The 12,489-nt window shown below is 36.5% G+C and overlaps 1 protein-coding gene across 4 annotated transcripts in view; it reads left to right on the forward strand.

The window, feature by feature from the left end:
• BTBD7 (BTB domain containing 7) overlaps positions 1 to 12,489 on the forward strand; it is a 109,019-nt gene that overhangs the window by 41,100 nt on the left and 55,430 nt on the right. The gene's annotated exons all lie outside the window — the stretch shown is intronic.

Below are 12,489 nucleotides of genomic sequence, written 5' to 3' on the forward strand. Positions count from 1 at the left end.
CTCTCTCTCTCTCTCTCTCTCTCTCTCTCTCTCTCTCTCTCTCTCACTCTCTCTCTCACTCACACACACACACACACACGTACGCGCGCCTTGTAGCCTTGTGACCTTGGGGACAAGTCACTTAACCCCAATTGCCCTAACTTCCCCTCTCCAAAAAGCAAAAAAAATGCCCTAGGGAGCAACGAGTGGAAGTCTGAAGACAAGCTAATTTTGTCTCTATAAGGGAAAAGTTTCCTAACAATTATAAATTGTTAAAACATCTATACATATTAGAATGGACCTCTTCAATAAGTAATGAGTTCCTGTCATGGGAAATCTTCAAGCCAACCAACTATGACCACTCATCTCAGGTATTTTTAGGACCAGGTATTCCTGTTCCAGGTACATTGGATTAGACTGATCTCCAAATTCACTTCCAACTCTGAGATGATGTGATAGTATCACAATATCAGTAACAATAGAAGAGAATTTATCCCCCCCAGAAAAGGACTTAAGAATTTGGGAGAATAAAAGTAGGTAACCAAGTTTGTTCATGGGTAGACTTAAAATACTGTTTCAAAAAATTTTCATTTTTTTTATTTCTACAATATAACATGATAAACTCAGTGTTCTGAAATTAAAGCTTTTACTTTTATTTTGTTTAAGAGTTCGTCTATACTAGTAGTACTGAAATGTTTCTATTTTAGAAGAATGTCGAAAAATATTGTTAATTCTTCAGGAAATAAGCTAGCTCAGTAGATTCCACCTACTACAAAATAAAATTGGGGAATCACTAGTGCAATATGGAAAGCTTAAAGTTTGTGTCATTACCAGAAAGGCAGAGTATTAAATTTCTAAAGCCTTTGAGATATTTGAGTAAAACCAGAGTGTTATGACATTTATAATTTACTGTTTTCAAAAATGAGAAGTGAAGCCCCAAATTACAAAAAATTTTAAAATAAAATTTATTAGCTTAGCTATAGCCCTTGGTAAATGTTTTAACCAAGCATCCCTTGACCGTAATTCCTTTATTAACATACTTCCTTTTTATCTCAACTGAAGTGTTTAATGTCTTAGCATATAACAAAATAAGATATAGCACTAGTGGATTGTGTTGAAATCTTGACTGCTTCTAACCCAGTTTCCAGAGTTTCTGTTGCATACAGGGAGCTTCCAATTTTCTATCTTACATAAAATTCCTGTGAACTCCTGTTTCCTTGGTTTGAGTTTCCTTTTTTAAAGGGGGTTAGGAAGTTGTTATTTGGGACTCTGTCCCTTCCCCACCATTGCCCGTTTGATTTTTACAACCAAAAAACTTGGCTTAATTTTTAACCTGTGAAAATAGCAAATCATAGTACATTTAATTAAGCTCTCTGTGAAAAATTACCAATATGCTTAACAACTTTAAAGATATTTAGCTAATAATATCATTGTAAAAGTGCAAATTACTTAAATAATTTATTAACAGTATATGAACTATACTGAAATTATTTTTCATTACTACAAGATTTGTTGAGTGAAAAGTGGTAAAATTATTCAGTCAAAAGCTTTTTTCCCCCTGTAGATGTTGTTTTAATATTTTGAGGCAATAGATTGTTTGTTTCTGACATCTTCTCCCTAAACGTGCTGATATGTGATGACCCGTTTTAAGAAAATAAATGTATTAAAAAATCCAAACTCATAAAACTTATTAGATATCACCTTAACTAAACTGTCAAGGTGATAGTTGTGGAGAGAGAGACAACATCACAAAGACATTAAAGTACCCAAATCTATAGAACAAGCACCAAAATGTAAAGTATGAATATGTACGTATTCTGATATAAAGCCCTTTACATTGCTTTTATATATTTATACATCTTTATCATAAATATCACTAATGTTTGTACTTTATTTAGTGTGAGTTTTATTGTTAAGTAAAATTATTACCTTTATCTTTTATTTATCTTTCTCTGGAATGAGAAGTAGCAAAGTATAAAGAGGTGGCCTTAGAGTCAGGCACACTTCAGTCCAAGCCTCACCTCTGACATTTACTGGTTTTATGAAATCTTGGACAAGTCCTAAGCAAGTCAGTAACTTCTCAGGGTTCCAAACTTATGGTCTCCAAACATTTTTGAGCACCCTCCCTAACACATGCATGTTTATTTATAAAAACTACATGTACTGTAGGAATAGAGCTGTCTTCTTGGGAATCAGGAAGACCTGAGTTTAAATCCTGTTTCAGCTAACTAAATAGCTGTGTAATCTTAGATACACAGATCATTTAAGCTCTCTCAGTTTCAGTATTCTCTGTAAAATGGAGATTATTCTAATACTTACCTCACAAAGTAGTGAGGATCAAATAAGATCACTTTGCAGATCCTAAGTCACTATATAAATGTTAGCTATTAGCCTTGTATTTATAAAGTAGGAGAACTTGGCCGTTGTATTAGATATATTTTCCTCCTTGACTATATGGTGAACGTGAGTTTTAAATCCCCTTTATTAAGGTATATTTAAAGCAATAAAGAATCTAGAAAATAATAATCTCCTTAGTGAAACTCTAAAAACTCACTTGTTAAAGACAAGAGTAACTACTCTAGAGCCCAGAAACTTATATTCACATAAACACAACAAACCAGTGATTTTCTGAATTAGCAAAACATTGTGTTTAAGTCAATCATAAGATAATCATGATCGTGTTCTACAGTTATCTTCTTTTTGTTTGTTTGGTTTGGGGGGAGGGAGGGCAGTTGGGTTAAATGACCTGCCCAAGGTCACACGGCTAGTTTTTGTGTTAAGCGTCTGAGACCATATTTGAACTCGGGTCCTCCTGACTCCAGGGCCGGTGCTCTATTCACTGTGCCACCTAGCTGCCCCCCACAATTATCTTCTGATTAACTTAAGCAAAATGTTTTGCTGCTTCTCCAAATAATTGGTTTGGTGTTCCTTTGAGAATGTAAGCAATTTTTTTTTCTAAATAGACATCTTTTTTTTTTTTTAAGTATGCATTGAAAGTTTGATGACTTCATCGTTGGGAGCACTCCCACCACCAATACAGATCCCATGCCTCTTTGCCTTAGTAGATCTTTAGAGATTCATAACTATGGCCAAAAAATTCATTCCCAAATGATGGTCAACCTTATGGCAGTTAGCCTCTCTGAACCTAGCCAGACTAATACTTGAAAGACAAAACCATGGCTAGGTTCAGTCAGATTCATGCCTGTTTACAAGGATGATCAAACTTACCAAAGGTTGAGCTGTGCTATCACAAGTTTTGAGAGCCCAGGATCATCTCCATCCCAGAATAAGGCAAACAGAATAGGACTTTAAAAGAGGACATGCATTAAAAATGATAAATATATGAAAGAAAGAAAACTGTCCAACTTAGCAGTATCTTTTTTTAATGACTTAATATCTTATTTTCCCCCAATTACTTGTAAAAATTATTTTTAACATTCTTTTTAAAAAATTTGGAGTTCCAAATTTTCTCTTCTCTTTCCCTCACCTCCTCCCCTCATTAAGAAGGTAAGCAATTTGATATAGGTTATACAATGTCCAGTCATGCATCTCATATTTCCCCATTAGTCATGTTGTGAAAGAAAACACAGACACCCCCCCCCCAAAAAAAAAAGAACCCAAGGAAAATAAAGCTAAAAAAAGTATGCTTTTATTACATTTAGACTCCATCAGTTCTTTCTCTGGTGATGGATAGCAATTTTCATTATCAATCCTTCAGAATTATCTTGGATCATTGTATTGCCAAGAATAGCTAAGTCATTCACAGTTGATCATAATACATTATTGCTGTTACCATGTATAGTGTTCTCCTGGTTCTGCTCATTTTACTTTGCATCAGTTCATATAAGTCTTTCCAGGTTTTTTCTAGGCCACCTCTTTATACTCTGCCACTGCCATCCTGCTTATCATTTCTTGTACTACAAAAGTATTTCATCACAATCATATACAACAACTTGTTCAACCATTCTGTAGTTGATGGACATCTCCTTAATTTGTAATTCTTTGCTGCCATTAAAAGAGATTCTATAAATATTTTTGTAAGTATAGGTTCTTTTGTAAAAGTTTCCTTGGGATAAAGCCCTAATAGTGCTTGGTCAAAGAGTATGTATGGTTTTGTAGCCCTACAAGTAAAGTTCCAAATTTAAGCATTTTCTTTGAGAAAATTAATAGTATATCATCATTGCAGGCTAAGCACTGCAAAACTTGAGGTAGTATTGATTTGTTTAGTACTGCTGTGGATATCACATTTGACTTAACTTGACTCGCTACAAACACTGAATGTTTGTAGCATATTACTATAAATGTATACCATATGAGTAACGCAGGTTTGCAAATAATAAGCCCTTGAGCAGTATTTTTGCAATTAGTGTTTTGAGACACACCCATATGGTCTGTACTTAGCATCCTGGTGTGCCACATCTTTTTTTTTGAAGGGGGAGGGAGGGCAGTTGGGGTTAAGTGACTTGCCCAAGGAGAGGCTGGATTTGAACTCTGGTCCTCCTGACTCCAGGGCTGGTGTTCTATTCACTGTGCCACCTAGCTGCCCCCATGTGTTGCATCTTAATTAGACTCAATATTATTGTATACTTCAACAGATTATGTCAGAATTAATTATTTTGTCATTTCTTTCCCATGCCTCTTAAAATACATAAGAATTGAAGACTTTGGGGTGGCTAGGTGGTGTACTGAATAGAGCACCAGCCCTGGAGTCAGGAGGACCTGAGTTCAAATCCAGCCTCAGACACTTGACACACTAGTCATGTGACTTTGGGCAAGTCAACCTCCAAAAAGAAAAAAAAAATTGAAGACTTTAAGGTGTGAGAGAGAGAGAGGGAGGGAGTGTTGTAGAAACAAACACAGTAGACTAAATCTCACTTAGCCCCTTGTCTGTCCTAGTTTTCTAACCCTCGAAGAACAAATTTGATTTAGATAAAAATTTGCCCTTGGGCACCGTAATATACCCAAATGAAATGCTAGAACCAAACAAAATCTCAACTGCTGCTGCTTTCAGTAGTGACTAGGAATGAAAAAAAATTAGGGACAAGGATAGAATTAAATATTTCCAAATCAGATGGCTGCTTGGTAAACTAAAGTGGGCAAAGATAAGCATTATGCATAGCCTTGTTGTAAGGATGCTAAAGAATAATTTTCTGTAATGTGTTATAGCTGTTATCTTTTATTGACGAAAGTGCTCATGCTTTCATATAGTCATGATATAGTTTGGCATGATAGTTAAAAAAAAATTAACAGGACGAGGGATAAAAGTTCACAGTGACAAAATTGGCTAGTACTTAGGTCCACTTAGGTGAAGTTGCACACTCTTGCCTATAGCAATATACATTTATTTGCAAGGGAGATGTAGTAGAAGGTTGTTTAAGATTGTCAGTAGCAGAGGTAATATTTAAAGCCAGCCCTAGATGAAAAACTAAGATATGAAGATGAAAAATAAAATTGACAAATTTTATAAAGGGTGTATAAGGTTGGCTAAATACTATGCCTAGGTTTGCAGCAAAGTAAAAATTTTGGGGGCCCAGGTTGGACTTGATGATCTCTGAGGTCACTTCTAAGCATGAAATTCTTTGATTCTATGACTTGTACTCAAATATAATACAAAGCTCTATGGGATAGGGACAGAGGAGATCACTTTCAGCTGGGGAGAACAGGCAAGAGTTATTGTAAGAGGAAGATTTGGAGTGGGGCCTTTTTAGGGAGAGATTACAATAGGCAGAGAAAAGGAAGAAGTGTATTCCAGGCCTGGGGAGAAAGCTTATGGAAATACAGATACATGACAAAATATGGGAGACTGTTGATAGAAAATTTTGCTCTTCAAAGTTGCTGATACTCCCTTATTCCTTCTGTTGTTTTGTTACAGATAGTATAATAAACACAGAATTGGGTTTTTTAAAATCTAGTGATACAAATTACACATTAAAGTAGACCATTACAACAACCAGAGTAGTACCAAATAATGAATTAAAATAAGCTAATAAAACTAGATGATAGTTTTGCATCCCTCTGTAAAACTGTGCTTCAGTAACATCTTGACAGAGAAAGGATTAAAAAAATAATAGGTGATCTTTACATAACACTTTAAAGTTTATAATGCACTGAGAAATAATTAAGATGCTCTAATATTAATAAGCAGTTCTGTTCCAACAAATATCCCACAGCTTGTAATCACTTCCTAGATACTTCTTTGTAAGTAAAAATCTGAGACTCATTCTCACATTACTATTCATTCTTACCAAGGGCTATTTATAGTTTCACTGATAGTTTATTGAATTTGAAAGTCTAACTGACATCCACACATAAATAACCTTAGTCTTTCTACTGAGCTTCTACGTGAGTTGTAGAGATGAAGCACATGTACTTCTAGGCATCTCAAATGCAACAAGTCCAAAACAGAAATGATTATCATTTCCCCAAATCCATCCTTCTTTCAGATTCCTCTGGTTTGATTAGACATTTAGAACTGGATACCTTGTAGAAATCTTGTTTTCATCATGTCCAAAACTGAACTTTCTTCCATGCTAAATCTTACTCTTCCCTTCCAAACTTTCTTATTACTATATAAAGGGACCACCATCCAAAGCTTGTCTATTTAACCTTTGTAGCATCTCTTGATAAAGTCTCCTTTGCTCTTCTAATACTGTTTCCACACCAGGACAGGTCTTTATCTCCTCAAACCTTGCCCAACAGCCACAAATAAATCCCTCCTCATTCCAGTCCATCCTCCATTCAGCCACCAAAGTGATTTTCCTAAAGCGCAAGTACAACTTATCATCCTCCTACTGGGTAGCTCCAGAAGCTTCCTGTCATTTCCAGGGATCAAATACAAAATCCCTGTTTAGCATTCAAAACCTTAGCATTCATAATGTAGCTTCTCCCCACCTCCCCCTTTTCAGTCTTTTTACATTTTACCCATTCTTTCCAGTTCTCTCCAAAGGAGTCTGGCCCTAGCCTCCTTGCTATTCTAGGAACAAGACACCTTACCTCTCAACTCTAGGCATTTTCTCTGGCTGTCCCCATGCCTGGGATGCTCATCGCCTCATGTCTACCTCTTGAGTCCCCTAGCTTGCTTCAAGTGCCAGCTAAAATATTGTAGGAAGCCTTCTCTGATTCCCCTTAATTCTTGTACCTTCTCTCTATTATTTCCTGTTTGTCCTACGTACAGTGTTTGTACATAGCTTTTCGTCTTGTCTCCCCCATTAGATTATGAGCTCCTTGAGTGCAGGGGCTTTCTTTTTGCCTACCTTTGTATCCCCAGCACTTAGCTTGCAGCCTGACACATAGCAGGTGCTTAGTAAATGCTTAGTGAGTGACAGACTGATTTTCTGTTGAAGGTGTCTCTCTAGGCATTTGGGTTCATAACCTTGGGGTCACAGCCTTGACTCCTCACTCTCTTTTATGCCTATATCAAATTAGTTGCTAAATCCTCCTCCAGAAAATCTGTCACCTTTCCATTCACATAGCCCATTCACGACCTCCCTGTTACCTTTAGGATCAAATACACTCTTTTAACATTTAAAGCCTTTCTCAACTAGACTCAACCTTATCTTTTTCAACCTAATAATTCCCTTCACACAGTTCACATTGTAACCAAACTGATACTCATGTTGTTCTTCATACATGATACTTCATTTCCTGTCTCCTTGCCTTTGCACAGGCTGCCTCCTCATGGCTGGCTGCATCACTTCTTCTTGAGTTTCCTTTAAACCTTAGCTTATACACCAGCCTTTCCTCATCCTCTCAGCTTCTAATTCCTTCCCTTGCCACTGAATTGCCTTTTAATTATCTATATGTATTAAGGAGTATAGATCTAGAGCTAGAAGGGTTTTCAGAAGAAACTTAGTATAGTCATCTTGTAGAGAAGAGGCAACCCAGGAAGTTAAGGCATTTACCTATAGTCACAGAAGTAATGCTACTTAATTTCATGGTGTCTGAGTTTCAAGTAAATTGAACAGCTAAAATCAGAAACATCTAAATCTGTTATCTGTCAGATGCTGTGCTGTATGCTGGCTACACACACATACATAAAAATATGAAAGTCTCTTCATTCAAAGAGCCTAGATTTTATCAGGGGAGACGACATATACACAAGAATATACAAAATAGGGGGTGGCTAGGTGGCGCAGTGAGGCCCCAGAGTCAGGAGGACCTGAGTTCGGTTCTGGCCTCGGACACTTAACACAAAAAAAGTAGCCGTGTAACCTTGGGCAAGTTACTTAACCCCAGTCGCTCTCCAAAAAAAAGGGGGGGAAAAGAATATACAGAATTCCACAAAGCCATCTTCAGGACCATGTCAAGTTTGCTCATATCTTGTCTTTCCAGTTAAATTACCACCTCTTTGATTCTTGGAAAACTGTGGTAATTTTTATGTGACTACATATTATGTTAAACATTGTGTCTAGGCACTAAAGATACAAATATAGAAGTGAGGTAGGCCTTATCCTCTAGGAATTCACATTCTGCTTGGGAAATAGAACATATTCATGGATAATACAGGATATACAGACAAAAAGGTATAATGATCAGGCAAAGTTGGTGGGAATTAGTCTCATGAGCTGAGACTTGAAAGGAGGAGAGAATTCCAGGAGACGTATGTGACGAGGGATAGTATTCTAGGTATGGAATATAGACTGCAAAGGCACAAAGGATAAAGAGTATGAAGAACAATGACTAAGATATCTGGGTTGAACTTGAGAACATTGAGAGTGGGGGAGTAATATATGATCAGCCAGGAAATATAGTCAAGAGCCAGATGGTAAATTTCTCCAAAAGCCAAACTGAAGAGTCTTTATTTTATTCTAAAGGCAAGTGATGAGACACTGAATCTTCTTGAGCAGAGAAGTTATATGGTCAGACTTGTGCTTTAGAAATATCATTTTGATACTAGTATGGAGGATTGGTTGTCAAGAGCAAAGACTGGATCCAGATAAATGCAATAGTTGTTAATTTTCACATTTTTAGACTGAATTTTTTAGCTGTTTAACTGTAGCTACCCAACACCAGCTAAGTTTTCTCCCACTAGAATCTGTTATTTTAATGCAACTAAAAATAAATCAGAACAAGTTTACAGTTCTTCCACAAAGGCATTTTTGGCTAGGACTGCAGTATTGTGTGAAATTTTAAAATCTTTCACATACAAATAAACCAGAGCTTCTAACATCTGTTTTATGGAGATCTGGTGGGGGGGAAGGAGAGGGGAATGATTTAGGGACTTTTTTATCAATCAGTCACCAGGCCGTACTACTTGTGCCTTTAACTTCATAATGCACTGTTAAAGTATAAATAATTTATCCTATTAATAAGGAACTTATTTAAATCTATTAAGTTCATTAATTTAAAATCATAAAATAACATTTTAGAGTTGTAAAGAACATCATAGGCGATAACAATCTAATTCCTACCCCAGTCATTAAACCTATCTATAATTCTTGTAGCCTTTATTTAAAGACTTCCCATGCTGGAGAACTTGTTTCTCTAGCAGCCCTACCACACACCCCCCCCCCCCCATGGCAGCCCATTTCATGGACATTTCTTGTGTTTAGAAAACTTTTATTCATATTGAACCAATATATGTATTATTGAGCCTCCTCTCCTTATACTTGGTGGTAAAAGGCTTCCTAAGAAAGATGGATATTTCAAGCAAAACATTCTCAGATTGGCTGTATTAAAAAAATCTGTCTCACTCTGCATTTTTAATCCATCACCTCTTTTAGAATTCAATATTATGTTTTATCATTAGTCCTTTAGAACAGCATTTCTTAAACTGTGGGATTGAGACCCCAACAGTTTAAGGAGCGAAGTGCTAAAGGTGTCACAAGTGGAGAAAGTTTAAGAAACCCTGCTCTACAATTATGATTTATCATCAAGTTGATCAGAGTTCTCAAGTCTCTCAAAACTTTTTTCTTTTAGATTGTTATTATTGTATCATTTCTTCTGGTTCTTTTCATCTTACTCTGCATTACTTCATTTGAGTATTCCTAGATTTTTCTAAAATCATTCCTTTTGTTATTTCTTATGGTGTGATATTCTGTTACATTCAATTCACATCATACTTTGTTAAATCATTCCACAATTGAAGAGCACCCACCCTTAGTTTCCAATTCTTTGCCACTACAAAGAAGTGCTATAAATGTTTTTGTATATATGGGTCATTGTCCTCTTTCATCTCTTCACATTATAGGCCTTATAATGGTATATGCTGAGTCAAAGGATATGCATGATATTACGACTTTTTGAACATAGTTCCAAATTGCTTTCCAGAATGTTTAGACTAATTCCGTGATCTCAACTAGATAGGTACTTCCTTCTGTGATGGGTTCTTATAACCCATCCATGCCTACCCATTTTGTGTGACTCCTGTTCTGTAAATCATCTATAGCAGGTATCCACCCAACATATGAAACTTTAGTTTTCTTTACATTATGTGGATATTAAAGAGTGTACCTATACATCATATATATCACTTCTGCCATTTAATGGCTCAGACTTTTTTTTTCAGTCATACATTTCTATGTCTTTTATGCAGTTCTTCTGTTGGAACACATTTGTATAGTATGTCTCACATTGTATAGTCTCACAGCCACATAGTTATTTATATCCATTTTCTTAGTGATTACTCATAAAAATACTATACAAATAACTTGCAGATATTATTATCTTAATCTTAACATGTGAGAAAACAAACAGCACATGGGAGATGTGGAATTTGAACTGAGATATCTGAAATCCCTTGAGGTCTAGTTTTCAGTTCAACCTTGATGCCTCTTTCCTTTACAAACTTAATTCCATTACATCAGGATCTCTGATTCTTCTGTGTGGGTATTACTTCTGCTGACACAGATCACAACACATCCCCCAGTCCCCATGACTCTACATAGTAGATCTTAATTGTAGGATACTCTTATCCTTCTTCTCTTCTCCTTGTGACTGTGCTCATGACTTGAGCTTTCATCTCTCTTGCCTCTCTCTTGCTGCAAGGGGAAAGAACTGGAGCCTTCTAGCTGTGAGACAGCATCACTTACAGCAATCATACCCATTTCCCACTAACAGTTTCTCTCTACAGCTTAAAGGGAGAGAGTACATGCCATTCCCAGTGAAAACTCTGAGGCATCTGCTAGGCACTAGAGTTGCTATGTTCCACAGGCCTCTCCATTACTGTCCTACTTTGTCTTTCCCATCACAGGTCTGGGTGGGGTACCAGACAACCAGGGCCTCAGGCAAACAGCCCCATGCCTCTATTAATCAGAATTGATGATAAAAAAAAAAAAAAAGCTTGAAGGAAAAAAAATCAAGGTACTCAGATGAAAATTAGAAGACTATTAAATAAAAGTTTAGAAAAAGGAAATACAAAAAATGGCTAATTATGGAGCATATGGTAGGAACCCCCACACCACCACCCCAAATAGTCCATAGAAGCAATCAGTAGCAAACTCAGTAGAGTGAAAAAATTAACCATATACAATGCATAACAACTGAAATACAGACTTAAGTCATTGTTATTATGCACACTTCTTAGAAAATACAGACAAGAGGCAGTATGGCTTAGTGATTGCAGAGCTAGCCTCAAAGTCAGGAAGACCTAGGTTCAGTTCTCATCTCTTAACATGGGCTAGCTTTATAACCCATAGCAAATTGTTCAGTGTCTTGGTTTCTTAGGCAACAGTGTTGCAAAACAGGTCCTGATCTGCTTGGTAGAAGAAGTTCCTCACTAAGAGATCCTTCCAATGAAATCACAGGCCCACGTCAAAGGACATGAATTGGAAATTAAGAATACTGAACAGTGTATTGACCAGTCACAGTTCCAGAAAACTAGTGATGCATCATTCATTTTGGGGGGAGGGGAGGGCAGGAAGGAGAAGGTATGGGAGGAATTTTGCTTGGAGTTGGGGAGAATTGATGGATGACAGTGCCCAAAGAGGGGGGAGGGGAGGAGAAAGATGTTAGTCAAACATTTGTAAACTACTCAGAAGACAAAAAGTGGTTATTCAGAAGGGAACATAGTCAAGCAGAGCAGTGTTAATATTTTACTATTATGTTAAATTTGATACATAGGTTTAAAAGCTATATACAGTAGATGATCATGGCTTAATACACGATTTTTCTGATCTGTTTTATACATAGAAATGGCAACATTTGCATATTTGTCAAGTTCATAATTTTTTTTTAAAAAATTCTAGGTCTAGTAATAAACACATACACACACAAAAAGGAAACAAATACAGACCCAAGCGGCAGATCTGAAACATAGGTCACAATATAGCAATCCCAGGTTTACTGAAATTCCAGAAAATTTGGGGGTGAAGGGAATAGGGGAGAATAACATAAACACCATATTTCAAGAAATGGTGAAAGAATTCCCCAGAGCTGTTCAATTTCAAACAGGCCCTGCCTTTGAGGATTTTATGTTCTACTGGGTCATACATTGTCAACATTGAGAAGTAAATATAAAATATATACAAAGTAATTCCAAAGTAGGAAAAGAGAACACAAACACCTGTGAAT

This window comes from Petaurus breviceps, unplaced genomic scaffold, assembly GCF_028583685.1.
Source record: "Petaurus breviceps papuanus isolate PSGF00001 unplaced genomic scaffold, PetGlider_PUasm1.0 177, whole genome shotgun sequence".
In the NCBI taxonomy this organism is placed as follows: Eukaryota; Metazoa; Chordata; class Mammalia; order Diprotodontia; family Petauridae; genus Petaurus; species Petaurus breviceps.